The sequence below is a fragment of the Malus sylvestris genome, chromosome 15, assembly GCF_916048215.2.
Source record: "Malus sylvestris chromosome 15, drMalSylv7.2, whole genome shotgun sequence".
NCBI lineage: Eukaryota > Viridiplantae > Streptophyta > Magnoliopsida > Rosales > Rosaceae > Malus > Malus sylvestris.
The window spans coordinates 28,156,619-28,173,036 of record NC_062274.1 but is presented as its reverse complement, the minus strand read 5'-3'; the positions used below and the strand labels follow the sequence as shown (position 1 = coordinate 28,173,036).

The window sequence follows — 16,418 nt, the reverse complement described above, 5'->3', positions numbered from 1 at the left end:
CAAGTATATTTGGTAAAATCATCTACAAATATGACATAAAAGCGATAACCGCTAACAGAACATACGGGAGCTGGCCCCCAAACATCCGCATGAACTAATTCAAGAGACCTAGAAGTAGTACAGAAAGATTCTTGAAATGGTAACTTGGCACATTTGCCTAAAACACAATTGGAGCAGAAGAATTATTGAACATTATTAGAAACAGGCAGTATAGACTTTGATAACAGTGATCGAAAAGTCTTGAACGTTGGATGACCCAAACGTTGATGCCACACATGAGAAGAGGTCCTTATTGCAGAATGAGCATGAACCTTCGATGCAGTTGAAGAAGAAGCATAAAATGGATAGAGACCATTGCTGACAGGAGCTCTAAAAAGCATCCTCCCCGTAGTAAGATCCTTGACATGGAAGTCAAAAGGATTGAGGGTTAATGAACACCAATTATCACGCAAGAACATATTGGCAGAAAGAAGATCATGCTTCAAGTGGGGAACATGTAACCCATTCTTTAATTGAAAATCTGCAGAAGGTGTTTTAAGTAAAGTAGAACCAGTATGGAGAATTGGCAAACCTTGGCCATCTCCAATGTAGACTTTATCTGGACCAGTATAGGGCTGTGGATTCTGAAGATGATGAATATTATTGGTCATATGTGAGCTTGCGCCGAAATCCAGTAGCCATGGTGGTGCAGAAGAAGTACTAGAAGATGCATACATCGCAAGTTTGGCTGGCGGAACACGGCCTTGAAAATTTGGATTCATGCGGTGGGAACAGTCAATGGCAAGATGTCCAGTGTCCTCACAAATTTGACACGGAATGACTGCAGAGGTGAAAGAACGGAAGCCATGATTTCCACCTCGATTTTCACCTCGATTTCCACCACGATTAGTTGAGGAATTATTAAACCGATTGGAACGATTACGGTTGTTGTAGGTCCGTTAAGAAGTGTTCCGCTGAAAATTACCGCGATTATTGCTAGGGTAATAATTCTGAGAACCATTAGACTGAGCATTGTAGGCCTGATGTGGTGGAGGTGTAGGAAGCAAGGGAGGAGCATTGGAAGCTGCTGGAATGGAGGTGAATGCCTGATACGGTTCAGAGGAACCTTGAGATTGCTTGCGACGAGCAAGAGCCATCTCTTTGCTGAGAAGAAATCCATGTAGATCATCAACAGTAGTATCAGCAAGACGAAATTGAATTGAATCCACGAAGGAATCATAGTCATCAGGCAAGCCATTAAGAATGAGGTGAAAGAGATCTGACTCCTCAACTGGGGCACCGGCAGCAGCGAGAGCATCAGAAACTTCTTTGATGCGTTGCAAATATTCAGATATTGTGGAAGTGCCTTTCGACATCAATTGCAAATTCGATCGCAACTGATGAATGTGAGAACGAGAGACTCCACCGAATCGCTTCTCAAGATTTTGCCAAAGTTCACGGGAGGATTGAACACCAACAGTAAAGGGAATCAAATCCTCAGAGAGAGTGGAATTGATCCAAATGAGGATGTTTTGATCCTTTTCGTACCAGATCTCGAAGGCTGGATTCGGAAGCGAGGACAAATTTCCAGAAAGATCAGCAAAAAATTGAGGCGGTGGCGGTTCAGATCCATCAACCATGCCGGTGAGCTTGTAGTGGCGGAAGATCGGTTCGAACAGAGAACGCCAAACAAGGTAATTATGACGCTTGAGTTTTGTTTGAATCATACTCCCAATGTTTTGGATCGTGATGGAGTTGATTGAAGCTTGAAAGGAGGAGTTAGGGTTCATTGGAGAAGGATTGAGATGTGGAGGCAGCGAAGAGGAAGGATCCGCGATCGCCGGAGAAGAAGGATGCGCAGCCACAGGAGAGGAAGAATTCGAAGAATTTGCCGCCATTGATGAACAAGATCGAAGAGCTGCAGACGGAAGCTATGGTGTTTGGTAGGTAAGAAAATAAGCAAGAAAGTAGCAGAAAGAGGATCGAAGTCGGTGGACTTAAGCGAGTGATACCATATTGAGAAATGATTTCATTACTTTTATAATTAGTTACACTGAGGTATTTATATAAACTAGATTTACACAGGTAAAGAGAATAGTTACAGTGGTAACTATTTGTAACTATTCTAACAACTAACTAACTTGACTAACACTAATGTTTTACAATGGTAACTTGCTCTTCAACAACTAGAATACTTACAGTGTAACAAAACTCATGTCGGATGAGTTCCTTTGTCTGCCATCGTGTTTTTGTTGATTGGGTGAAAGCTTTGTTCGTCGATGGTCAATATTCTCGTCAATGGTCAAGTTTCAGGTTATTTTTCTTGCGGACTCGGGGTTCGTCAAAGTGATCCTTTTTCCGAGAAAATGTGCTTATCTGTGGTATTTCTAATTTGGTGAATTTCGGAATACTGATGCCAATTTTCTCTCAAGGGGTGTGACGGTCTCTCATGTTCTCTTTACAGATGATATAATTATCTTGGGCATTAAGGTATGGTCAGTTCCTTTTAATTATTTTGGTGTTCCCATTTTTAAAGACCACGCGTTAATTTTGTTCTAGGCATCGTAGATAAGATCAAGGCGAAGTTGTCTGCATGGAAGGGGTCACAACTTTCTATGGCTGATCGACTCCAATTATTAAAATCCATTTTGGCTAGCATGCTTGCCTACAACTTTCAAATTTATGAATGGCCAGTCTTTTTACTTCGTAAAACTGAGACTTAGTGTCGAAACTTTCTTTGCTTTGGCTCTTTTGATGAATGGGGTGTTCCTTGGTTGTATGGAGTCAATGTTGTAAACCTATGGTGGAAATGGGGTCTTGGCCTAAACAACTAGTGGTGCTCAATAAGGCTTTCTTGCTGAAAAAAAGGTTGGGAGATTTTATCTTCTATTTCGTCTGGTTCCGAATTTCTTCGAGACCGATTTTGGAGGGGAGGTAGGATTCGCGTTGTGCCCCTTGCTTGGCCCTTTCTCTTGAGGGGTTGTTGTGTAACAAGTGCATAATGTCCTGAGACAAAGATGTGCTGTCAAGAACGTAAAGGAGGTAGGATGGGCAATTGGTCAGATCTAGTATGGATCGTACATGAACTGTAGTTGGAGTCGGTGGCTCTCCTAGGGTTCTCTCATTTGGGATCCCTGGGGAAGAGGATCAAGTTGGCCCTTGCGAAACAAAAGATACGGTAAAGTTAGGACAATTATTGTATGAGGTCTACCTAATGCTAGATGCAGAGGCACATAATAGATCGAACTCTTTTGATTTCTATGATATAGAATCAAAGTGTCGTTTCTTATCTTAATTTTTTATATTTATTCTTTATTTTCTTTGTTCCTTTTATTTTAGTGAAGTAAATAAATAACAAAAAGGGAACTGTGGATTCTTGCACAATACATTTTCATGTATGTGATGGCTTAAGTAGTTTTGTCGAGTGTAACGTAGGCTTAGCAATTCTAAAACCATCAATGATTGGTGAACCAATGGATCCATTTGCAACTCCTTTGTTTCCTCTTTTATTTGGCCTGGCAACAAGGCTGTTTTGCCTGAAGTTCTTTATGATTCCCGTTATTTGCTTGGCAAAGACAACGATTTCCTTTTTTTTTTTTTTGTGGGATATGTTTATCGGGCAGCCCCCAGCAAAGTATTTTGGTCTTCACCATTCTTTACACCACATACGTGTGAGATCGTTTCAAATTAATTTTTGATGGCGATTGGCACCTGCCACCTCTCCTAATATTTCATTACCCGATTGTTTGTGACCTAGTTAAGCATATTTCTTTTTTTCGTGATCCTAATGCGGAAGATCTCTTGATTTGGGCTCCATCTTTTTTGGCAATTTTATTGTTACGGTCTCTTATTAGTTCACATGTCCTAAGTCTGAGCCACTGAAATCTTTTCTTGTTTGGAAAGTGATGCATGGTAGACTTCTTACTGAAGTTTTTCTTCAGTGGTGTGGTATTGCTCTTGCTTCTATGTTTTTTTTTTCTTTCTGCAGGATGGCTATTAAGAATATAGATCATTTGTTTATCGAGTGCCCTTTTACTTCTGTTTGGAATTCAATGTTTGCTCATTTTGGTATGATTTTTGCTCCAGCACATCTACACGTTATTCTTGCTACAGGCAAACATGAAAAGTTTAGCCCCCAACTTATGGATTTGTGCCTCCTTATGTTATATAGTACTGTTTGGCTTATTTGGAAAGGAAAACTAATGGAAAATGTTTGAAAACTTTAAATTTTAACGATAAAGACAAAATAAAGGGTAAAATGAATAGTACCATGATTAACTTTTTAGTATAAAAATATAATTTTTCGTTAAACTGAACAGTATCGATAACTTTTCGTTAAAGTTCCTTATTTGAGATTTAGGAAATAAGTTGCGATTTGAAGAGAAGGTTCCTAGAGTTTCTTATGTTTGTCGCGCCATTGTTATCTGTGTGCGGGCATCAAGTTATTTTTAATGTGGCATATGTCTAATCAGGTGAGTGACCTACGTGTTATTCGTTCTTCCGGTGTGAGTTGTCGGCTTAGAAATTGCCCAAAAATTGTTGAGAACATGTGATAGCCTCCTAATTTTGGTTTTGTAAAATTTAAGAGTAATACTAGAAAAATTAAATTTGTACATAAAATTTTGAGAACTAAAGAACATGAAAGTTGATAATTGGTTTATTACTTAAGCGTTGATAAACGTGCTAATTTTTATTGGTGACACATTTTGCAATTTACTCTTCAAATTTAGTTTTCCTAACATTACCCTAAAATTAATACCGATGGCTATTGTAAGGGTGATTATGGTATGTCTGGTTGTGGTGGTGTTTTTCCTGACTACGAAGAGCGTGTTAATGGGGCTTCAAGTTCCAGTTTAAATGTTCCCAGTACTGTGCATGCTGAAGTGTCAACGATCATTTGATCCCTTGGCAACTTCGGGTGGATTGAAAAAAATTGCTTGGAGCGTCTTCGACAAATGTCGTTTAAAGTTTCTCATATAGTCTGAAAGGGTAATCGTTTTTTTTTTTGGTGGAAAATCTTGACGGTGCGAGAGAAATTTTATTAATAACAAAAAAAATAAGATATACCTAGTCAGGAGGGACATAAACCTAAATGCATGAAAAAGAAGGGGGGACATAGACCTTACCCTTCTTTAAACAAAAACATTAAAGATACAAGGAAAGGAGGAGGAACATGAAACTTAACCCTTCTAAAGCCAAACCTAAAGGTCTAAACCTACAAAACAGATGAAGCAACATCACAAGGAGTCAGACAAACCTGTATGTCAAGATGCACATTAATTTGAGAAGCGGAAGTCAGGAAATCTAGCATAGTATGAAAACAAAGCAGCACCATCACCAGAGGGGAATAATGCCATACCAAAGTTAGAGAAGACAAGCCCATGTTAGCAAAATTGTCCGCAGCAACATTTCCTTCACGATATAGGGGAGAGGCGTAGAAAATCATCTTCCGAATGCAATCCAAACAAATAGACGATTGCGTATAAAGAGACCAAGGATGATCAAAATCAGTCGATTGGAGAGTATAAAAAAAATACTAGAAGAGTCACTTTCCAACTAAAGACAATACCAACTCAGCTGATATGCAAACTCTACGCCAATAATAATTGTTGATAATTCTGCAAAGAAAGAGTTAAGATGACCAATCCATTGGTAGAACCACCAAGAAATTGACCAAGGAAATCCCTAAAAACTCCTCCACAAGCAGCAGGACCATGATTTCCTTTAAACAAACCATCTGTATTAAGTTTAATCCAAGGAAACCAAGGATAAGACCAAAGCACATGAAGAATAATTGGCGCCTTGCAAGTCAGAGGTTTGATCCCCAAAGAAGAAATGATACGAGTGTCAAAACCCTGAGAGTAATCAGGAATAAATTTCTCACCACGAACCATCCCAGAGTTGATAGACATGCGAAGATGATGAAAATATATTGGGCAACCCTAACAAATAAGCTTATTTCAAGCTTTCCAAATAGCCTAAATAATAGAAAGACCTGTAAAAATATAAAGATCGTGCAACTGTTTGGAAAAGAGCTTATGTATGTAGGCATCTCAAAAAACAGCCAACAAATCTGAAGGAGGCAAATAATGCATCTTGCATGTGCGTGAGCACTGTGCGGAGATGCTGATAGGCTTTAGAGGGCGCATATATGTATAGACGCCTAATTCAATTGATCATATATAACTTTTAGTTTGTTGTCTTTTTAAATATATTACACCTTTAGTTTATTATGGATTATTCTGTCTTTCGTTTTTTTTTTCTTTGAGTCGATTCTATACGAATCGTGCATAGCAAGAAAATTACAAGTAATGTAAGTTGAAACAAAAATTTACTCATGCATGAGCAAGACTTGCACAGCTACGGGAGTGACCGTGGATCTCAAGTCAGGATTTCCCATTGATGGGCTTTTTCTTGTACGTATCGTATTAGCAATATTTGTTGAAGTAGATCAATTCAAACCTTAATGGGATTCAAATCTGGAAACATATGGATTAGTTGATTGATTTGAAAGAATTAATGGGAGCCTTAAATGGGATTCAAATCTGGACATAGGTGGAATTGGCAAATATTACCCGATTATGTTATGAATCAAGCCGTATACACATGTACTTTTAAAAACAAGGCAAAAGCAAATATTACAAGCCAAGAAACCAACCCGCGTTTATATCTGATACAAAGTTTGAGCCATGATCCCTCGTTTGATAGAATCGATTGGTATATAAAATACTCTTCGTATGCTACATTTACGATTCATTGAAAGATTAGAAATAGAAGATCCCTGTACCAAATTAGCTTCTATATCAGTGGCATAGCCAGAATTTTCAAATAATGGGGTTATAATATCAACAAAAAAGCTTCATTGGGCCATTTTGTTGAGCACTTAGTAGGCACCTGCCAACTCTTTTCAACATATGCCGAAAGTTTATGCCAACATATGTCGATAAATACTATTACTTGTAGAGGCTTGTGAGGGTGGATTCATGATACTGTGGAGTGATGTTAAAGATTGACAAGACTTGTCAACTAAGGTATTTCCATACAAGAAGAGTGAAAAGGAAGACAAATATAATAGAAAATAATGGAAGAAGTAGGAAGAGGAGGTTGTAATTTAGTTTGCCTAAATTGTTTATAAAGGTTAAATATAACTTACTGTTGGATATATGTCAATAATCTGTGATAAACTAATATATGCTAATAAATAATAAATACGAATAAATATTGAATAGAGTATGAACAACGAAATAATTTTAAACAGAAAAATTGAAGATCAAGGCTTGCGTACCGCAATGTCCTTGAAACAGAAATTTCGTCCCTATTCAATGCTTGTAGTTCTACGGACGTCTGCTTCACTAGGATTCAACGATCAAGTTAGAATTCCAGCACCGGAAAACTTAACTTCTGGCGAATTTATGTGTGGTTCTCTCAGAAATGATGTTTGTGATTGTAGAACAAGAATATTGATTTTGTGTCCTAAATGTCATGCTGATAGATGTATATATAATAGAAGGATGCATGTTCGCAACAGGTATGAGAATGAGATGTGTCTGTTGGGAGACATCTTCTCCAGAGGGGTGCTTTACTCTGTGTTCTTTTTGAACTCTTCAGACTTCATCTGAAAGGATGAGTCTGTTGGTAAATAAATAAATAATTAATTAAATTACAAATTAATTAAAAATAATTAATTAAATCCGACAATAATTAATTAAATAATTTAATTATTAGAGCCCGAGCCTAAGAAGGCCCAAGGTCCATCTTTTGACAATTAATTATATTAATTATATATTAATTATCACTTAATTATTACACCCCAAAGCCCAACCCTAAGGATATGCCCAATTTTATTCTCCAAGGTCTATCACTCAAATCACTTTTTATAAGGGATAAAACATTATAAAGTGAGGAAACCTTGTGGTTGTGAGCAATGTGGGACAATAAAATTCTACTCAAAATTTCCAACAATACCCCACATTTGAGTTGAATTTCATTCAAACACCCACCAATTTATAACACCCCACATTTGAATACAAATGTAAATGCAAATGTATGACTAGGCTACCTAAAACTGAGAGCGAATAAACATGATATGCATCGAGTGAAGTGTCTTTTGGACTTGAACTTACCCTAGTGAAAACATATTGGGTTTACTTGGTGACGCAGTAGATGTGGAAGATCTTGAACTGTTCACCGCAGTAGTAAACCGAGACAATATGCTACACCCATATCATGTCTGCCACACGTTAATTCATACGATTGTGTTCATTTTGGCCCTGAACAGATCCCGAATTTCGTACGAGCTGTAGAGAATTTAGCCATTTCAATTCTCATAAATGCGGCCCCATTTACTCCTATATAGGTGACATTAATTAAGAATAGGCTACCATATTCCTCTTGATAACAAGATATTAGTGTCATTAAATGTATAAAACATGACCCCTCAAACTTCAACAGACAACACACATTTCATCATAAGAATGGGTAAGTAGTGTGTTCAACTTTTGAATCAAACTCAACTAGTTTGCCTATTGAACCTAGACCATGGAATCTCCAATTAGCTAGGTTAGGTTTCCGCCCAGTTTGATTCATTGAATTGGCTTGAGACCCATTCCCCTCATAAATAATATTTGCTCTCTTCGTAGGCCTTTTGTCAAAGGATCAGCTATATTTTCCTTTGACTTTACATAATCAATGGATATTGTTCCATTGAAGAGCAACTTCTAAAGAGTATTATGCCGACGCCTGATGTGTCGTGACTTTCCATTGTATACATGACTTTTGGCCCTTGATTGTGCGGCCATACTGTCACAATGTTTACATATAACAGTTACATGCTTTGGCCACACTGGAATATCCTCCAGAAAATGTTTGAGCCACTCAGCTTCTTCGCTAGCCAAGTTTAAAACTATAAACTCAGACTCCATGGTTGAACGAGCTATACATTTCTGTTTAGAGGATGTCCAAGATATTGCTGCACCTCCTAAGGTAAAAACATATCTACTTGTTGACTTGGATTCTGTAGTGTTAGAAATCCAATTGGCATCACTGAAGCCTTCGACAACAGGTGGATACTTTGTGTAGTGTAATCCATAGTCAAGTCTATTTTTCAAATACCTTAACACTCTTACTAAAGCATCCTAATGCTCTTATGCCGGATTATTTGTATATCTACTAAGCCTACTTACTGCATAAGCTAAGTCGGACCTAGTTGAATTCATCAAGTACATTAGACTTCCAATTATTTGAGAATATTCAAGTTGAGATATGGCATTGCCTTTATTTTTCTCCAACTTGCATCCATCATCAAAAAGAGTTGCAGCAGGTTTGCAGTCAAATTGACCAAACCTTCGTAATATTTTTTCTGCATAATGGGATTGTGTAAGGACATACCCTTCACTATTTCTCTTAATTTGAATTCCTAAAATGACATCGGCTTGACCTAAGTCTTTCATGTCAAAACTTGAATTCAACATTTTCTTTGTTTTGTTTATTACATCTTTATCACTTTCCATTATGAGCATATCATCCACATACAAGCAGACAATGACGCAAGTTTTATCATTACTCTTAATGTAGACACATTTATCATATTCATTTATTTTGAACCCATGTGTCAACAAAGTATGATCAAATTTCTCGTGCCATTGTTTTGGTGCTTGTTTAAGTTCATATAATGACCTAACTAATTTGCACAAACCCTTCAAGTTGTTCCATGTATATTTCTTCATCTAGTTCTCCATTTAAAAATGTTGTTTTTACATCTATTTGATGTATATCAAAGTTGTTTACAACCGCAATCGCTATTAACGTCCTAACTGATGTTATGCGAGAAACTGAAGAATAGGTATTGAAATAATCCAACCCTTCTTTTTGGCGATAACCTTTGGCTACTAAACGTGCCTTGAACTTATCAATGGTTCCATCTGCCTTACGTTTCTTCTTGAAAATCCATTTATGACCAATTGGTTTATTACCGGGAGGTAAATCAACCAATTTCCATGTGTTATTTTCCATAATGGATTCCATTTCACTTTTAATTGCTTCCTACCATAAAGGAGCCTCGGAAGAAGACATTGCTTCTTTAAAAGTTCTAAGTTCATTCTCAGACAAGAAAGAAATGAAATATGGTCCAAAGTTTTTAGAAACTTTGATTCTTTTTCCTCTTCTTGGTTCCACATCATTTCCTTGGACACCAGAAGAAGAGGCTTCATCATGACTATGATCATGAACCCTCTTTGTATTAGAACCAGATTCCTTTTCTTTGTAAGGAAATATATCCTCAAAGAATTCTACATCCGCTGATTCTAATATAGTGTTGACATGTATGTCAGAAATCGAAGATTTTATAACAAGGAACCTATAAGCAGCACTATTGTTTGCATATCCAATGAATACGCAATCAATAATTTTAGGTCCTAGTTTCGTTCTTTTTGGTAACAGAACTTGCACGTTTGCTAAGCAACCCCACACTTTGAGGGTTTTATAAGTGGGTTTATGTCATTTCCATAGTTCATAAGGTGACTCATCAATCTTCTTTAGAGGAACCTTATTTAATATGGTATTTGCAGTAAGTAAAGCTTCACCCCACAAATTGTGTGGAAGCCCTGAACTATTTATCATGGAATTAATCATATCTTTGAATGTTCTATTTTTTCTTTCGGCAACACCATTTTGTTGTGGTGTGTATGGAGCCATTGTTTGATATATAATTTCATGTTGTGCACAAAAATATGAGAAGGCAGTAGACTCATACTCTCCTCCTTTATCATATCTAAGTGCTTTGATTTTTCTCTCAAGTTGATTTTCAACTTCGGCTTTATATGTCTTAAACATATTCAAAGCTTCTTTCTTGCTATGAATCAAATAAACATAGCAATACTTACTACAATCATCAATAAAAGTGATAAAATAATTCTTTCCTCCACGAGTTGAAGTGGATTTAAAGTCACAAAGATCACTATGAATTAATCCAAGTAATTCATTTGATCTTTCCAGAATTGACTTTCTCGTTTGCCTAGTAAATTTTGATTTAGTGCATGTTTCAGACTTATGATTAAAATCAATTTCGAATTTAGGTAATAATTCTAATTTAACCATTCTTTGCATGGAACGAAAATTAACATGTCCTAATCTAGTATGCCAAATATTAGAAGACATAACAATATAAGTAGAAACACTTCAATCTTCGAACTCTGGTGAACTTTATATATTCCGTACTCTCAAGACACGACTCGGAATTTGACACACGAAGCATGAGAGAAACAAAGTGGGGAAACCCTATTTTTCAAGAGTAAAAATTAACTCTAGTTTTCTATCCTTAATGATAATGGTTTCATGGGTTTATATAGAACCCAAGTACTTCTTGTTAAAGAGATGTAACTTTTTATGTATTTATGTATATATCATTTGATAAGGGAATGCACCTAAATAACATAACAAATATACATTGAGTTTTTGAAGTTATTAGGATTAAGGAGAACCAATGAAGCCATGCTGGCTCCACCACTGTCTTATATACATCAAGACATAATAGTAGGGCCCTTATGCACCCTCTAAGAGCAAGTCCAGCCTTGCATGTAGGCCGGGGGACAGGGGAGAAGAAAGGGCCCGAGGGCCTGTCAATCAGCTCCAGCCATGAAGAGCCCGAGCTCATGGAGAAGGCCCGAGCAAGAGGCTTGTCAATTTGTGACAGCCCGGCAACCCGAGCTCCCAGCCCTTTTTTTATTTTTTTCTATGAGGCGTGTGCACCCCACTCGCGCGTGGGGGCGCGTCGCCCGACAACTTTTCAGAAAAGCAGTCCGCTTTTCAGAAGGTCTCAGTTACCGTTGGGAAGCCACGTGGCTTCCCACGGTCCGTTCGATCTCAACGGCTCCTTCATTTGGACCATTGGATCTCAACGGTAAAAAAAAAAAAATCTTATTTAATATCAACCGTTCGATCTGAGATCAACGGTCGATATTAATATGCTTTATAAATAAAGAAAAAATAATTTTAAAATTAAAAAAAGTTACCGTTGTGACACGTGGCACAATCTGGAGTGTTGGAATTCAAAATCCAACGGCAGAGATTAATTATTTGAATAAAAATAAAAAAAAAATGGAAAAAATCCGAAAAAATTGTAAAAAATCTGAAAAAAATCTGGGAAGTCCTTGTGTTGCATCCATCACTAAATAATTGTTTTTTTTTATAAAATGACATGTGGCGCAACGAGAACAATTTAAAAAATCTTATCCGAAATTACAAATAATTTTATTTTGTATTATTTAAACAAACAAAAAAAAACTAATATTTTATTGCCTATTGCAAGGGGGAGGGCTCAAAGGGTGGAGATGCAAATGAAAATTACTGTTCATTAATGGAAGTTACTATTCATTAAAGGCAGTTACTGTTCAAAATGGTGGATTCAATAGTGGATTGCCAGGGGGGAGGGCTCCATGGGTGAAGTTGCTCTAAAGCCTTTAATTAGCAGTGTACCCTTACTACTCATAGTCTACGTTGAAGGTGCGTAAACGAAGGCAACTTAAGTAAAACAGATTCAATGTCACGGTGACGATAAATTCGTTTTATGTAAATTCTTTTTGAGTAAAAAATGACTGAAATTATCACTGCTAGTATAATTTGTATATAAAGAAAAACAAATTTGGCACAACTTAACGTGTGTATGAATTTCCTTCCTCCTATTTTATCTCGTCAGTTGGTGCATGTACATAAAGTCGTGTCCCTGTAAGATGCTTAGGAAATTTCCATCTTAAAATTTCCTCATTCAGCAAAATCCTAATTTGGAACAACTTAATGTATATAGGAATTTCTTGAGGCCAACTTTGGCTGCCTCACAAGTCATGTCATAATTAAGGTTTGTTTTTTAATTTTATTTATTTATTATTTTTTATCTACACTAAGAGAGAAGGGGTGTGCTAAACTTCACAATGAGCTAGCAATAATATGGTTGAAATTAATATGGTATTTAACCCAAAATAAGATTGTTTGCTTGGCCTTAACAACTGAACTTAATTAAACTAATTATATAATGGTTTGTTTGGTAGGAAAACTAATGAAAAGGGCTTGAAAACTTTGAGTTTTAATGATAAGGACAAAATAAAGGGTAAAGTGAATAGTACCAGGATTAACTTTTTAGTGTAAAAATGTGGTTTTTCGTTAAAGTGAACAGTACCGGTGCTTTTCATTAAAGTTCCCTTGTTTGGTTCGGTTTGTTCTGCAAAATATTTTTTTTTTCTTCAGTATTCAAACTGAACCATGCACACCTTTCAGATTAATTTGATTTGACCAATTTGAGTGATTCCGCCGTCTCACGCTCACCCTAATATAGATTACTAGGACCGGAGCAGTAAAGGTTCCTAATTATACGCTTTACACCGGAGTAGTAAAGGTTCCTAATTATATGCTTTACAGGGTGCATATATGTATAGACGCCTAATTTGTTGTTTATACATATACACACACCTTTAATTTAGAATGATGTTAGACCCACTCCATCATCCTATTATCCCACCTACCTTATTATCCCACCCATCATAAAAAATTAAAAACTTAACATTTTATTTCCCCACCCACTGTTATTTCTAAAATAACCTTTAAACACCACACCTCCAAGAACTAACTTTGCACCAAAATCAAGATTGCAAATCTCTGAACAAACCTAGAAATTAACTTATCTTGTGAAAAATTAAAAAGGGTAAAAATTTACAACCTTGAGAGCCACATATCATTGGTTTTGTTGGAGTCAGATGCGAATACAACCAATCTTGTTTTATTCAAATAAAAATGAACCCTAGGTCGAAAATTGATTAATTCCAAAATTAATTCGAATACAAAATTGACAGTGGAAGCAAATACAAATCATAAATAGACAAAGAGGGTAAAAAGGGATATTGGGTGAGGAGACGTTCTGCTATTTCAGTGATGCAATTTGGATTGTAGGTGACATAAGATTTGGGTTGGGGAAGAGAGAGGGAGGTCGAAAGAGAGGGAGAGATTCAAATGATTTGAGACTGGTTTCCGAGATAGAGACGGGAAGAAAGAATGTAACAGTTGGTGGAGGAGCCGAGAAGAGAGAGAATGGAGAAGGGAGAGGCAGTGGGGGAGATAAACATGTAGGGTGCGTTTGTTGCACCGGACTGTTTCGGACTGGACTAGCTGCAGGGATTAAGCTAGACTAGCTTAGTGAAGCGTTTGGTGCAGTGTCGGACTAAAAAGCAGAATAACATAAATATGTGAAAAATGGATTTTTTTTTTTAAACTAAAGAAAATATAATGCCTAAATAATGTTGAATACCACGCCGTGAAAAATTGTATCAATTGATAAATTTTACACCCAATGTTTGAAACTTGAAGGCCTACTTGAAAATAAATACAATAAATATTGCACCAAAAGCCATGTGTGAACATATATAAGATATTCTACAAGCAAATGTTACTATAAGAAATAAAACAATAAACTTGATGCAAAAATGTTGTTAAATGATGTCTTCAGAAGTCTTGTTGTTATGAGCTGAATTGAGTCTCGAAACTAAGTGTATGGCATTCAAGATTCCCCAAGTTTAGCACAACAACAACTCCCGTTTCACATAATTCAGGAATGCTAATGAGTCCTTTCCATGTAAACCAACAAAAGTCCTTGTTAAATACATAGAAAGTGAAAGCACACGCCAAGAAAACTTTACTCTTCCACTAGACATCATAATTAAGCTTAGACAAAAGAAGCAAGCTTGATACAAGGCAACTATATCAAAAGAAAGTAAGCTCTGAGAAATATACAAAGATGCAAAACTTCATGTTGTCCTAGTCTTAAGTATATTGCTTTATGTGAGAATATGTAACTGAAACCCCATTAATAGAATCAGCAGGAGTCTCAACAATAGCACAATAGTTTTAGAGCAAAGGCATTGGATTCATTTAGTTGTAAACTTATTCAATACAATCTGTTCCTTTTTAATTTGCACATGTGAAGTCAAAGTCTTATGAGAAGTGCCGCACCTAGAAGGTCAGCATCTCCAATGCTGAGGATTCAAATAGAAAAAACAAGGTATCGCTGAGCTGTTGCATTAACCATTAAGAGCCTCAATTACTTTCCTTCTAGGGAAAAGCCTTTTTTCAGAAGAGGGTGAACCTGAACACTCAAACAAGAAATATGAGAGCAATGCATGAAGGATAAGTGTTCAAGATGTAGTTAGTCTTTTCAAAAGCAAACAAAGAGATCAAGCTGTTGCTGATGCTAAAAAAAGGAGCTCGTTAACAAATATCTCTGTGAGTACAAATAAAGCTGTATTAAAAAGATGGAGCTCAGGTTTGGGGGAAACTTCCACCCAAAGTCAATTTGAAATTGCCTCTGGAGACAGTGGTCCAGTGACTTCCAATGATATAAAGAATGGTGTGGTGCCAACATCTTCAGAAAAAATGAAACCAAAGTATGATATTTTACCCACAGATCAAAGTACTATTGAAGCTCCTAAACCGGCAGTTAACGAAGGAAGATTTGAGAAAAAATTTAGTCCAATTGATACTGAAGTATACTCTACTATAACTCTGGGAGAGAAAAGTAATCGAAAATCAATAGCTTCAATGGGATAGAGTCAAGAAAGGGAAGCAGAATTGAACCAAATGTTGATGAAAATGATGGAAACTAAACTTGTTAAGCTTGTTAAATCTACAAAGCCTTAAGCTACCAGAAATCAAAGCTTTCCTTTTGAACAGAGATGTGGCTTTTATGACCACAACAAGGAGAAAAGAGATGAAAAACTACGAGTGAGAATTCTAGAAAGCGAGCAGAGAAAGAAGCACAATTTATAGCCATGCAGCGAATTCTTGATGAAAGGAAAGCCGAAATGTCATCTACAAAGGCGAATGATATTAATAAAAAAAGGTGTTACGCAGAAGCCCTAAAAATCAGTTGGAAAAGTATCTTAACCTGCAAATCCTAGAAAACAAAATGCAAAGCCTTCTGTTACAAAGAAGGCTTCACCTAGAACATCACCCATGCCTGCTACACACAAGTTGTGGCCATTAACACCAACACTGAGAGCCACAGGGGCATCGCCAGCTAGAACTCCTGTTGGGGTTACCAGCACTACCCCGACCCGTCAAAAACCCAAGCCAAACAACTAGAAGGTATATATAAGCATAACAACTAGAAGGATTATATAAGGAATCAATCAGAACCCATTAATAATATCGAACCCAAAACAACAAAATCAATCAGAACCCAATAATGATTTCACAATTTACAAAACAAAATCATAGAAATAGGTCGTCGAATTTGGAATTTACCAGATGAAGAGGAGCAGGACGAGCGAGAAGGACTAGTGACGAGGACCAGAGAGGAGGACGACCAAGAATGAGGAATGAGCAACACTCTTGAAGACGGGCTTAGCAATCTCATAAGAATTGGGGGTTCTCGCTAAGAACGTTTAGCGAAGGGGTTAGTC

At 36.8% G+C, this 16,418-nt stretch overlaps 1 pseudogene; it reads left to right on the top strand.

Moving 5' to 3' along the window:
- The first annotated feature begins 2,258 nt into the window (after positions 1 to 2,258).
- Positions 2,259 to 16,098, top strand: LOC126602885 (uncharacterized; annotated as a pseudogene).
- The last annotated feature ends 320 nt before the right edge of the window (positions 16,099 to 16,418 follow it).